This window comes from Erythrolamprus reginae, chromosome 2 (genome assembly GCF_031021105.1).
Source record: "Erythrolamprus reginae isolate rEryReg1 chromosome 2, rEryReg1.hap1, whole genome shotgun sequence".
Taxonomy (NCBI): domain Eukaryota; kingdom Metazoa; phylum Chordata; class Lepidosauria; order Squamata; family Dipsadidae; genus Erythrolamprus; species Erythrolamprus reginae.
Window position 1 is genome coordinate 2,150,827 of NC_091951.1, and position 12,567 is coordinate 2,163,393.

The following is a 12,567-nucleotide window of genomic DNA, read 5'->3' on the forward strand; positions in this document are numbered from 1 at the left end:
TTTCTTAAATTCTGACTGTAGCAGCTGACACCTGCTCTCCGATGCAAAAGGATTTATTTTTATTTCTTTGGTGGCTGATGATTCTTTGTCCTGTTTGCAAACTCTGAAAAATGGAGGCAGAAGGTGGCAAGTTGGGGGGAGGAGGAGAATGGCAGCATGGACCTTCTCTTGCTGAGGAAACCCCCCCCCCACTTTCTTTCCTGTGAGGGAGGGGTGGAGACCATGTAGACTGTCCCCAGGGATGCTGGGCTGACCTGTCAGTCAAGCCCCCTCGTGTCTCCTGGCTTTGAACCCACAGCAGCTTTTTATTTTTTTTATTTTTTATTTTTTATTTTTTTTATTTATTCTTTGTCCAATATACAATACATATGGAAGAGAGTAGGCATTAAGTAATATATATAAAGATAGAAGGAAAAAGAGGATATATATGATATAAGAAATAAGGAGAGAATATATATGATATATGTATATATATATGTAGATAGATAGATAGATAGATAGATAGATAGATAGATAGATAGATAGATAGATAGATAAGGGAAGACAATTGGACAGGGGACGATAGGCACATCAGTGCACTTATATACACCCCTTACTGGCCTCTTAGGAACCTGAAGAGGTCAATTGTGGAGAGTCTAAGGGAGAAATGTTGGGGGTTGGGAGTTGACACTATTGAGTCCGGTAATGAGTTCCACGCTTCAACAACACGATTGTTGAAGTCGTATTTTTTACAGTCAAGTTTGGAGCGGTTAATATTAAGTTTGAATCTGTTGAGTGCTCTTGTGTTGTTGCGGTTGAAGCTGAAGTAGTCGTTGACCGGAAGGACGTTGCAGCATATGATCTTGTGGGCAATACTTAAATCATGTTTTAAGCGCCGCAGTTCTAGGCTTTCTAGACCCAGGATAGTTAGTCTGTTTTCGTAGGGTATTCTGTTTCGAGTGGAGGAGTGAAGGGCTCTTCTGGTGAAATATCTTTGGACGTTTTCGAGAGTGTTGATGTCTGAGATGTGGTGTGGGTTCCAGACAGATGAGCTGTATTCGAGAATGGGTCTGGCATAGGTTTTGTAGGCTCTAGTCAGTAGTGTGAGATTGCCAGAGCAGAAGCTACATAGAATCAAGTTAACGACTCTGGAAGCCTTTTTGGCGATATTGTTGCAGTGGGCTTTAGCACTTAGGTCTTTTGATATTAGTATTCCAAGGTCTTTTACTGAGTGTGGGTTGGCTGCTAGAATTTGTTTATTCAGTTCATATGTGAGGTTTGGATTCTTTTTGCCTATGTGGAGGGTAGAGCATTTGTTGGTTGATATTTGGAGTTGCCAAGTGTTAGACCAATCTGAAACAAAGTCAAGGTCTTTTTGGAGAGTGAGTGTGTTGTCAGTGGTGTTGAAAAGTTTCACATCGTCAGCAAAAAGCACACAGTTGCTTGCAATATTATCACAGAGGTCATTGATGTATAGGATGAAAAGAGTAGGACCTAGTACACTGCCTTGGGGAACACCGCTTATGACAGGGACTGGGGTAGAAATGGCGCTTCCAATTTTGACAACTTGTTGCCTGTTTGACAGGAATGCAGTAATCCAGTTGTGGAGGAGTCCTGAGATGCCGTAGGATTTGAGTTTTAGGAGAAGTTTGTCGTGAACTACTGAGTCAAAGGCTTTGCAGAAGTCAATATAAATTGCATCAATGGATTTTCCTTGATCAAGGTGGTTAGTCCAGATGTTTTTGCAGTGAAGTAGTTGTAGGTTGCAGGAAAGTTTCTTTCTGAATCCAAATTGTTTTTTTGATAGTAGGTTATTAGATTCTACGTAAATGGTGATTGATCAGTTTATAATTGATTCCATGATTTTACAAGGGACGCAGCATAGTGATATTGGTCTGTAGTTGTCAACTAGTGATGGGTCTCCTTTTTTGAAAATGGGGATGACTACTGCTTTTGACCACAGCTTGGGGAGAGTGCTGGTCCTGAAGGATTTTTGGAAGATAATGCTTAGGGGTTCAGCTATGGCAGAAGAAAGTTTTCTTAGGAAGTAAGCGCAAAGACCGTCTGGTCCGACAGATAGGGAAGGTTTGAGGTCACGGATTGCTTTTTCAACATAGTCTATAGTGAAGGTGATTTGGGTTAGGTTTTTTAATGAGTTTGGAATGCGATTTGCGAAGAAGGGGGATGAGCCGATACTGTTAACAAAAACAGAGCCAAAAAAGGAGTTGAAGAGGTTAGCTTTGGATGGGTCATCGTGGTATTCTTTGTTGTTGGGTCCTACGAGAGGTGGAATAGGTCTGGAGTCGTTAAGCTTGTTGTTGACGAAGTTGTAGAAGGCACGGTTAGATTTGGTGTGTAGGAGGTTTTCCTCTTGTTCACTGTGATAGTTGAGACATTCTACTTTTATTTGTTGGCATATGCTTCTGTAGCGGCTTTTAAAGTTGGTTACTGGGCCTTTTTTGTTTCTACACCAGAGGGATCTTTTTTTGGTTTGTAGTTTCTTTATCGATACTGGTACATTATTTTTTCGTTTTCTTCTAGGAGAGGTGAGTGGAACATGCAGATCTATAAGTCTATTAATTTGGTGTAAGAACATGTTGTAGAGGTCATCAATGGTGATGCATTTAGAGAACAAGGATTGCCAATTAATAAATGAGAGATTGGCGTCTATGAGTTCATAGTTGGCTTTCCTGAAATTGTACTTAGGCGCGGCATACTTCAGGTGAGTGTTTAGATGATGTAGGTTGAGGTTGAAGTTGATCGTGCTGTGGTCGCTGTTGGAGAAGGGTTCTTTTATGTGCAGTCCATAGATAGCACTTTTGCTGTTGCAGAATATGAGATCGAGACAGTTGTTGAGTCTGGTGTTGTTTGATACTAATTGTTCAAGTCCTAGGCTGGTGACGGTGTTATAGATGGTGGTATGTATAGGTTCAGTGGAGCATTCGTTTAGTGACCAGTTGATGTATGGTAAGTTGAGGTCACCAAGGAAGATAATGGGATGGGGGCAGGAGGTTGCCCAAGTTAGGAGGGAGGTTAGTTTAGTTGCATGGGTAATGTCATAGTTTGGAGCTCTGTAGCACAGAAGGAAACGGAGTGTAGTGTTGAGGGAGATGTCGCAAACTAGGCTTTCAGGGAGGATGAGATCTTGTGTAACTTGAATGTTTTTTAGGTTGAGTGAGCTTTTGTAGAATATGGCTACACCACCCCCTCTGCGGGAGTCGCGGTCAGACCGGAAGACCAGGTAGTTACTTTGTGTGATGATGGAGTCAGGATATGAAGAGTTCAGCCATGTTTCACAGACAAATATTAAGTCAAATGTGTTTGTGTTAAGTAGGATGAGGAATTCAGATAATTTGTTGATTATGCTTCTTGCATTGATTTGTTTACATTTGAGATTGAGTTTGTGGCCAAGGGTGGGATTGGGTTGAGTTGGGTTGAAATTTGGATGGAATGAGGTAGTAAGAGGCGCACTATCCTATTTGTTGCTTGAAGTGCTGGGGGGGGCCGTTGGAAGATGAGGGATGTTAGGTGGAGAAGATGGCTGAGGAGGGACAGTGGGTTTGGAGAAGAAGGGAGGATTATGAGATTTGGTCCTGATACAGTTCGAGCGGTAGTCAATGTAGAGGTTAGTTTCACCTTGGTCACAACGTCTCCGGAGATCAGCCTGTAGTTCACGAGAGCGGATACGTTGGAGTAGTGTTAGGTCTGGTCTGGATCTGAGTTTGTTGTAATTTGCGTTGTTTCTGGCGATGGAGTTCATGGTCCTGATGAACTGTTGTTTTGTAGTTTCGTTCTTGCAGATTATTCTGCACAGCTGGGGAGCCACTGTTCCATCACTGTATTTTAGTACAGGGCCGCTTCTAGAAACCGCTAAGATGTCGTCTGGGGCAATTGATTGAGGATGGTGGTTGTGGATGATGTTACAAATATTAGATAGATCTGATTCCCCATTTTCCTCTAGGCCAAAAAGTACGGCGTTAAGGCGTTTTCCCCCACGTTCCATGGCATCTTGCATCAGGGTGGAGATGTCAGTGGTTGTAGGGCTTGGAGATGGGGGTTGTGGTGGAGTATAAAGTGGTGGTGGTGGGGTGGTGTAGGATACTTGTTTTGGTATTTTAGCTTGTATCAGGTCTTGGATGTTTTTTTCTATGGAGGCAAGCCGTGGTTCCATGCTTTCAGTGTATATTTGTTGAGTTTTAGAGACTGTTGATTGTATTACATCGGATAGATTGCCAAGGGAGTCTGATTTGGGAGTACAGGATGGGCAGAGATAGTAGAAAGAAGGATTATCTTGAAGAAAAGTGGCGATGAGCTTATTTATGTTGAGGCAGGTATGTTGAGCTATTTTTTTGCAGGAGTGACATTTTATAAATCCTTTTTCATAGGGTTGTTGCATATAAAGCATATGTTAACAGAGTCATTTACAGGATTTGCCTGAGTTTTTTTTCTTTGACGGCATAGCTGCTGGTTTCTTTGCAACCACTAGGGGTGTAGAAGCAACCTGTAGGGATCTGTAGCTTGAATGAGAAGTAACTGCTAAGTTATTTACAGCCACTAGGGGGGGTTGGAACGTCGCTGCTAGCTGGGTGATTTTAGAGTTAAGAAGGACAGAGGTTATGAAGAACAGGGAGTTAAGGTAATCCACGTGGCAATGGCGGAGATAGGGGGAGGTCACCAGGAGCAATCTGCCGGGCTTAGGTGCTTCGCTGAGTCAGCGGGGCGTCGGGGCTTTGGCTGAGGCTTCCGGAGGCTGGGGAGAGTCCTCCTGGCTTCGCTGGGGAGAGTCCTGGCGATTGGTATTTTTGTTTTTATTTTATTTGTTTTTATTTATTTTGCTCCAGGTAGCTGGGTTTGGCTGGGCTCGGGGGGGAATCCTCGTGGCGTGGGGGGGTCCCCGGCTGGGCTCAGGGGAGTCCTTGGTATCCCAGGGGGATCTGCCTGGTGCTGGGGCTCTGGGCCGGTTACACACCAGGCAGTTAGCTGGGCGTCGGGGCTCCCGGTAGCTTGATATTTTTATTATTTATTTATTTTGCTGTCGGTAGAATCAGCTGGGGGTCGGGGCTCCCGGAAGCTGGGTAGGTAGCTGTGCTCGGCTGGGCTCGGGGGGAATCCTCGTGGCGTGGGGGGGGGGGTCCCCGGCTGGGCTCAGGGGAGTCCTCTTGGTGTCCCAGGGGGATCTGCCTGGTGCTGGGGCTCTGGGCCGGTTACACACCAGGCAATCAGCTGGGCGTCGGGGCTCCCGGTAGCTTGGGGTTTTTTTGTTTTTAAAAAATTATTATTGATTTATTATGCTGTTGGGTCTCCGGTAGAATCAGCTGGGCGTCGGGGCTTCTAGTAGCTGGGCTCGGCTGGGCTCAGGGGGAATCCTCGTTGCGTGGGGGGGGTCCCCGGCTGGGCTCAGGGGAATCCTCTTTGTGTCCCAGGTAGATCCTACCTGGCGTTGGGGCTCTGGGCCGGTTACACACCAGGCAGTAGGCTGGGCCTCGTGGCTCCCGGTAGCTTGGTATTTTTTATTATTTATTTATTTTGTTTATTTATTTTGCTGTCGGTAGAATCAGCTGGGCGTCGGGGCTCCTGGAAGCTGTAGGTAGCTGGGCTCGGCTGGGCTCGGGAGGAATCCTCGTGGCGTGGGGGGGTCCCAAGGGATTGGATCGGCGCTGGGGTTCTGGGCCAGTTATAGTACTCACCCTCAGGACCAATGAGCCAAGCAAATTTTCTTTAATTTTAAGTTTTTTGATGTTTTTCGTAGTGGTCAGTCGGAGCAGCAGTTCCCTCCCTCCTTCTTCTTATATGCAAGGGAGGAAGAGTTGAAAATCTTTTGGAGAATTAAAGCTCTTTATGCTGTAGCTAAATTAAACAATCCAGGACATGGATGCTGATACTGCCAGGCTTCACCTACATCATTCTTCCTACGAATCCCTTCCCTTCCCTTCGCTTTGCTGTGAAAGAATAAACTTCAGATGTAGGAAAACCCTGGAATCCTTCGTTTCTTCCTCCTCTTCCTCCTCTTCCCTGCCCCCACAGGAGGCCCCTCCCTCCGCTGCCTCTGGATCAACCATCCCGGCTACTTCGGGTCCAAAGCCAGAACTGATGTGGGAGGAGGGGGGCAGATCCAGGGAGGGGGAGGGGCTGGACCCCCTTGCTCTGCTCCCCCTCAAGCCCCCTTTGAGGAGCAGAATGCCAGCAGGGACGGTCCTCCCTCGGCAATTGTGGGGAGCCATTGGGGGCACCCGAGACTCCCCCTACGTTCACCCAGCCATTTGAGCCATTTCTTTTCCTCAGAACTGGAGGGCCCTGCCCCATTTTCTCAGCCAATGTCCCCCTCCCTTTTGGGGACTCTTTCAAATGGCATAGAGAGTCAAAGGACGAAGGGGCTGCCCCACCTGGAGACACAGCCATGGGGCGGAGGAGGGGAGTCCCTGAACTGGGAAATCAGAGGATCCTTTAGGCTGAGTTCAGAACTGGGAGGAGACAAAGATCAGACACCAGGAAGGACAGGGCATGAAAAAAGCAGTTAGTGGGAGTCCTCAACTTACGACCACAACTGAACCCAGCATTTCTTTTGTGAGGGGAGATATTTGTAACGTGAATTCTGCCCCACTTTATGACCTTTCTCACCACCGTTCTGTTTCTATCAAGGTCGTGGAGTGGATCTGGTTCCCCTGTTGACTCTGCTTGTGGGAAGGCTGCAAAAGGGGATCCCAGGACCTTCAGTTCAGTAGCCTAAGCATAGCCCATAAAATCATTTGCTACAACGTCCTTCCTGCCAAAAACTACTTCATCTTCAACCACAACAACACATGAGCACACTATAGATACAAAGTGAAAGCAAACCGCTCCAAAATTGACTGCAGGAAATACGACTTTAGTAACCAAATAGTTGATGACAGGAACTCACTACCTGACCTATCATCAACTAGCCCCCAAAACTTTAGACTATCCACTGTTGACCTCTCCCGATTCCTCAGGACAGTAAGGGGTGTGCATAAGTGCACCAGAGTGCCTTCCGTCCCCTGTCCTAATGTTTCTCTCTTACTGGTATCATGTATATAAATATTGTCATATCTTTTTATACCACCAATACGTACTTGACAAAACAAATAAAGAAAAACAAATAAATAAACCGTCTGAATCCCTCCACTCCTCCCTTCCCTGTATTTTTCTTCCCTCCCTCCTTTCCTCTTTCTTCCCCCCATCTCCTTCTCTCCTCCCACTCCCAACCTCACTAGAGAGAATTGAGCCTTCTTCAGTGGGCAGTGGGAGCTCTGGCGGGAGGAGCAGTAGCCTGGCTGGGCAGAACTGCCCCGCTGCCACACACACGAGAATTCGGGACCAACTCCTCTTCTTTCAGGCATCCGAAGAAGGTTCATTTCTCCCTCTTGCTCACTCTCCTGCCCGCTACAAGGACACTGCGGGGAGAAAGTCCTGATGCTATGCCCCCTGTCTTTGCAGCCGTCAGGAGAGCAACTGAGCGAGCGAGAGAGACGAGCCGCGGTGTCATTGTAGCGAGCAAGAGAGTGAGCACGAGAGAGAAACTAGCCTTCTCCGGCTCCGCAACGGAAGAGGAGTTGGTCCCAAATTCTCGTGCGCGCTGCAGCGGGGCAACTCTGCCTGGCCAGGCTACTGCTCCTCCTGCCCAATCTCCCAACAACAACCAGAGAAGGCTCGTTTCTCTCGCGCGCTTTCTTTCCTGCTCACTACAAGGACCCCGCGGCTCATCTCTCTTGCTCGCTCACTTGCTCTCCTGCCACGTTGAGAGCTCCAGGGGGAGGAGCAGTATCCCGGCCGGGCAGAGCTGTCCAACTGCAGCACACACGAGGATTTGGGACCGACACCTCTTCCTTCTTCCTGGCGGCATCTCTCAGAGACAGTCTCAAGCATCCCCCCTCAAGCGTCCCCCCTCCCAAAGACATCCCGTTCCAGATGGCATTGGCATTTACTTTCCACTGAGCCGCACCAGCTGCCACCGCCTGCCCGAGATACAGCAGGGTCTGGACTGGAGGGAGCAGCCGAGATGCCGCTGAGTGAAGGAAAACATTTTTGGCCTCCATTTCAGCAGCAACCGCCAGCACCAGTGAGAGCCAGGAAGCCTTGTCTGAGGCCGAAGCGCAGGTCCTTGCCATAGCTGGGATTCCCCGCCTCGGGACTGCCGGTGCAAGCAAAAGGAGGCGGGGAATCCCGGCGGGGGAGGCAAGCAAATGGGAAATCCCGGCGGTGGCAGTCACAAGGCAGGGGAAATCCTTGCGGCAGTAAGAGAGCGCATGTGCATTAAGAGAGCACACACGCAGTAAGAGAGCCCACGCACCCAAGCTTGGGTTCGTAAGGTGAAAATGGTTCTTAAGGAGAAGCAAACAAATCTTAAACATGGGGTTCATATCTCAAAAAGTTTGTATGAAGAGGCGTTCGTAAGAAGAGGTATCGCTGTAATTTCTGGAATGTTGCACTTTGATATGTCCCAAGAGCTAATCAATAAAAACTCATGTTATGTCAAACCATGACCATTATAGAATATTTGGGGTTTTTCGGGGGGGGGGGGAGACTATTGAGAATTGAATATGAAATTCTGGAAGAAAAGGCAGGGTTGTATTCTAAAAGTTCTAAGGTTTTGTTCCAAATTTTTGCAGAGCTCTTCCTTTTGTGCAATGAGTTGGAGATTTTTCTGTTGTTTTATTATTATTATTATTATTATTATTATTATTATTAATTACATTTGTATGCCGCCCCTCTCCGTAGACTGTTGTTTTCCTATCAATTGCAGAGAACATTGAGTAATTAGACACCTTGGGCTTTTTTACTTGAAACACTTACATTCAATAATATTAAATATAATTTCATGTCTTTGTGTGTAGTTGTGCATATAAAAATCCAATTTTGCTATTTCTGCGCGGACGATCAGAAGCTTCTCCTTACAGGAAAAAAAGGTGCAACCATTGATCAGGTAGATTAGAAATGCTCAGGGAAACCGACAGATCAGGAAATGTTTACACAGCCACATTCGTCTACTTTCTGATGGTTATTTTTCCACCTAAAAGATTTCAAATAGATTTTGAGTTGAATTGAATATCTTGCTTGTTGCATTTAAGGTTGTGGAAAAAGTGATTTATTCTGGTTTGATTTTTTTGAACTGGCATCTCAAAAACATCTCTGCAGACTTTCTATGTCCACCATGAAGGTGGTCCTTGACTTGCAACCACAGTGGAGCCCAAATTATCTATTGCTAAGCGAGACCGTTGTTAAGTAAATTTTGCCCCACTGTACGACCTATCCTGCCACAGTTGTTGAGTGAATCACTACGGTTGTGGAGTGACTCACACGGGACGTGAAGTGAACCTGGCTTCCCCATTGACTCTGCTTGTCAGGAGGTCCCAAAAGGGGATCCTGTGTGTTCTGCCTGATAGGGCTCAGGTGGTAATTAAGAGTCCAGGAAAGGAACTTCCGGTGGCTCCGTTGTCGCTGCTGGCAGCCTCTTCTGAGATTGCCAACCCTCGAGATAGTGTAGTCTCTAGAACAGCGAAAATCGGCTGTCTAGTGGCTTGAAAACTTCGCCCCCTGTGAGAAGAGGGTGAAGAGAGTAGCTGGGCAAGGGTAGAGCCCCTTTTGACCCCCCAGGGAATTTTTCAGGGGAGGTAAGAGGGAAGCTCCCTATTGTGCCCGGCGAAAGCTCCGCTTCCGAGGTGTTTCTGCTGAATCAAAGCAGACCGAAGTGACACGACCACTCCTGCAAGTTTGTAACAACTAAGGCTTTTGGAAGAATATTGCTGCAGGCAGAGTGAATTGCGAGGAAAAAGGAAAAAAAATAGCAAGTATCGTCTTTTTTTTCAACTCTATTAAAATTCTCTTCTGAGCTCAGCGGAAGTAAAGCGGCTCTGAAAATGGTGCTGTGCTAGGCAGAAACGAAAGTGAAAAGTGAAAGTTTGAGCGAGAGTGATCGTTAGCGATCGTTAGAGATTGTAAATTCGAGCCGGCTCAAAGACTTTTCTTGTTTACTTTAAATGGACTTCCCTTGTAAACTTAACAATTAGTCTTCTGGAAGGGAGGGAAAAAGAAGGAAAGAAAAAGTGGGGATAAAGTATTTAAGAAAGAATATTAAGAAGAAAGGATAGACAAATTGATTTGGAAATGGCTTCTAAACAACAGCCCAAAGCACCATTCCTAGATCCACCAGCCACAACTATACAGGAGCTGCACCAGGCATTACAAATGGGATTTAGAAAACAATCAGAAGAGTTAGATGGAAAAATTCAGAAAATGGAGGAGAAATGGGAGGAAAAAGTTGATGGTGTGATGGAAACAATTCAACATCAACATGAGGCGATGAGGGAGGATATTGTTTTAGCATTTCAAGGGATACTGTCACAAATACAAGAAATCGAACAAGTTAATTTACAGCTGGAAAATAAAATGGAGGAGGTACAAGAGAAGATAGAAATATCAGATGCTGAATGTGTAATGATGCAATATAGATCTATGGAAGGGGCTATCAGAATAAGAGGTCTGAGAGAAAATGAAGGAGAAGATTTAAGACAAATTTTTGCAGACGCCCGAGAAATTTCTAGAGGATAAAGATGTTGACTGGGCTTGGAATATTGATAAAATTTACCGTGTGAACTCATGGATTGCCAGACAAAGGAAATTACCAAGAGATGTTGTTATATATTTTGTTACAAGAGGTGCAAGAAACAGAGTTATACAACACTCATTTCAAAACAAACTTCAAGTTCTAGGGCAAGAAGTTGCTGTACTGAAAGAAATCCCTCCTAAGATGTTAAAAGCAAGGAAGGACTATTCTTTTCTGGTTTCTGAGCTAAAAATGCGACAAGTACAATATAGATGGGATGTCCCATATGGATTAATAGTTACATACAAGGGAGAAAGGCATCGTCTTAATACAGTAGTGAAAGCAAGAGATTTTTATGAAAAATTTTTAAAGGCACGTCAGGAACAAGCAATAGCACCAATGAAGGAGCAGGCACAGGAAGGAGCGATGGCTATACAAGAAGGCTCAATACAACCACCAGAAGAGATAACAGTTCGGGGTAAAACCCAGAAACAACTAAAACCACAAGACCAGAGGCAAACACGCGCAGTAGCAAGGCGTAGAGAGCAAGAGACCAAGTTACCCTTGATTATATGCCCAAGTGGTGGATGGAACGAAAGCAGTGGGAGGAGCCAGATCTAAAACGACTCCAGCGGACCTGGAGGCAGTGCTCCAGAGGCTTTCGGGTGCCAAAGATGGCAATTAAATTTTTGACATGGAATGTTAATGGTTTAAACTCACCGCAAAAAAGAAGAAAAGTATTTCATTATTTGAAACAATTTAAAAATGATATAATATGCTTGCAGGAGACTCACATAAGACTGGAAGATCAAAAGTTTTTACAGAACGCAAAATTAGGGACACCATATAGTGCATCGGCCCCGGAAAAAAAGAATGGAATTGTTGTATATGTAAGACCTGATCTTAAAGTTAAAGTGATAGAAGCTGATAATCTGGGCAGATATATAATAATTGACTTAACAATAGAGACAAAGAATTTTACGGTAGTTGGAATATACGCACCTAACCAACAGCAAGGAAAATTTTATGAGTTATTACACAAAAAATTAATAAACTTGGATCGTAAATCATATATAGTGATGGGAGATTGGAATGGAGTAATTGATGTTAAAATAGACAAGAAGGGCCCTTCTAAAAATATTCAAAATAAGGCTAAGCTCCCTAAATCATTTTTTGATATGATGGATGATATAGAATTAAGAGACTTATGGAGAGAAAGGAATGATAAAGAACAAGATTTTACTTTTTTCTCAGATAGGCATCACTCATTTTCAAGAATTGACTTTATACTAATGACAAATGATTTTTGTTCTAGGGTTAAGAAGATAAAGATTTGCCCAAGAACGCTGTCAGACCATAGTCCAGTATGGATGGAGTTGGAAACGGGAGAGAAACCTAGGAGAACGTGGCGTCTAAATGAAAATTTATTTAGATATGATAGGAATGTTTCGGAATGTAAAAAGCTGATGAAGGAATTCTTTACCTTAAATATGCAAAAGGAAACAACGATAGATATGGTCTGGGACGCAAGTAAAGCCTTTATGAGGGGGGTATTAATAAACCAGAATAATGTTTATAGACGGAAACAGAAACAAAAAAAAGAGGAATTGGAAAAAGAAATTAAAAAGAAAGAACAAGAACTGATATATAACCCAGAAGATAAGAAAATTAGAGAAATAATTACATTATTAAGATCACAATTTAACATGTTGGTTTCAGACCAAGTAGCTACTAACTTGCAATATGCAAAACATAATAATTTTTGTAATGCCAATAAACCTGGTAGATGGTTAGTATATATGTTAAGGAAAAAGCAAAAAACGCGAACAATAGATAAGGTATTATATAAAGGTAAAGAGGTATTTCAACAGGATTTGATTAAAAAGGCTTTTATAGATTTTTATAGAGATTTGTACACAAAAGACAAAATACAAGGTACTGACATAGATAGATATTTAGATAAGGAGTGCATTCTTAAAATCCCCGAAGCACAAAAAGAGAAATTAAACTCATATATAACTAAAGATGAG